The sequence below is a fragment of the Loa loa genome (genome assembly GCF_000183805.2).
Source record: "Loa loa unplaced genomic scaffold supercont3.245, whole genome shotgun sequence".
NCBI lineage: Eukaryota > Metazoa > Nematoda > Chromadorea > Rhabditida > Onchocercidae > Loa > Loa loa.
In genome coordinates, this window is record NW_018108425.1 from 54,625 (window position 1) to 56,829 (window position 2,205).

Sequence of the window (2,205 nt, forward strand, 5' to 3'; positions counted from 1 at the left end):
ACACACACACACACACACACACACACACACACACACACACACACACACACACACACACACACACACACACACACACACACAGACACAGACAGACATACCTTAGCAACTTCTTTATTTCACATAGCAACCGATAAAAATCATTCAAGATGTATAAGTAAAATTGAGCTATTCTTATTGTTACTGTTTATTGTTATTGTTAGAGTAAAAGAGAAAAAAAAGAAAAGCAAACAATTATGTTGTTTTTTTAATACTGTCAACATTTGTTATATATTTGAGTTAAACGAATATTTACTATTAATGTTGGAAAGAAAAAATTCAAGTAATCTAGCTGCTTTTATTGTTATTGTTTGAGTAAAAACAAATGTTTGTTTTAGTTATCATTGTTATTGTTTGAGTAAAAAAAAGACTAAATGTTTATTGCATATTGGATAAGTTTATTTCTCTATTTTCATTTTTCTTCTTCCTCTTCCTCTTTCTTCGTCTATTTTTCTTCTTCCTCTTCTCCAACTTTTCTACATCTTTTTCTAAGCTTTTCATTTTTTGAAAATAGCTTAGTTTTAAGGCATGGATTTATAAAAGCCTAAACATCCCTTATTTTCTGAGGATTACAATTGGGTTAGGACAATTTTATACTAAGAATATCATCCAAGAGATATGTGTGTGCATTTGATGACACTTGAATGAAAACATATTATTGATCAAGTTTGCTTCCTTATTGACTTTTATTTCGGGAGAAAAACGAGTAAGATTTGAAAATTTTATCAATAAAATGATCAGTTTTTAAAAAAAAAAGTAATAAATTGCTGATGACAGGTATGATAAATAAATTAATGGAAAAGCAAATAAAATACGGGTAAAATTTTTGAGAAAATTGGGAAAATTTAATGAGATTAAACAAACATTCATTCTAATTACGCATCTCACGTACTCTGTCCCGGTAATTACCGAAATATTTGCTTCATGAATTCCATGTTAATATTGTGATGATTACAAAAAATAGTAGATTGATTGTATAGTTTGCAATGAAAATATTTTTATTCAGGAAAGAGTCATTTATTCACAATCTTCAATAAACATTTCAAATTTACCCGAACAGATCATGACTGATTTTCATAACAATATCAGTAACCGGATGATAATCCGATGATAACCAGATAATCAGGAGTATCTTGTTTGATGTTTTTAATTTCTTCAAATTCAACAACAGCCTGATCATATGCAAATTTTTATTGCTATTCTAGAAATCCTCTAATTCGTCGAACTAACAAAATGTCTCTAAATCAAACATACAATGCAAATGGTTCCGGTTGAATGATTGATAATTATCAATAAATCCGGATAAATTTCATTATTGGTTATAGGCATATTTTTGAATTGATAAACAGTAAAATACAGAAAAATACTTCCTAGCAATTCATGAAATTTTATTGTACGAATCTTTTATATTGTAGAAGGAAAACATACTTATTTCTCGTTGTTGGCAAACATTTATCAATTGTCGTGGATTTACTGGCAATTATCAATCATTATTAACTTCGTCATTAATTAATGACTCCGTCATTAATCAAAGAAAATGTGCTTGAGCCTAATTATAGTAATCTAAAATTCACACCTTGAAAGCACAATTATTTTGAAATCAACAATCTAAGAAGGATATCATTGATGAGATTCCTCTCATGGATGTTTTAGCAATTGGTAAAACTATGATTTTAATTATCGATATCTTCACTGATCGTTCCTTGGAGAGAGATTAAAATATTTCGTAAGCTTATTCCCATTCTACCGCGACAATTAACGCAAAAATTTTTTACTTCCCATTTCAATCACATGTCTTTACATATCATTATTCTTTCATGTGTTATCATCACATGTCATTATTCTTTCACGTACCATCACGTGTCATCTAACGTTAGCCTAAATTTGATAATTTTTTATAACTACATAAATGATCTTCATTAGACAAGTCAAAATACTTTAATAATTCAATCGCTAAACTCACACTCTTCTCTTACATATGTATCATTTCTGTATCACAATGGTTGAAGTCTTATAAAATTAACAATTTTGTCTATATTATCCAAGAAAAAGAAAACATATTTGCTAATATTTTTCATAAACTTTATTTTAAATCTAAAATAATTTTATGAGTATTGTCATATATATATATATATATATATATATATATATATATATATATATATATAT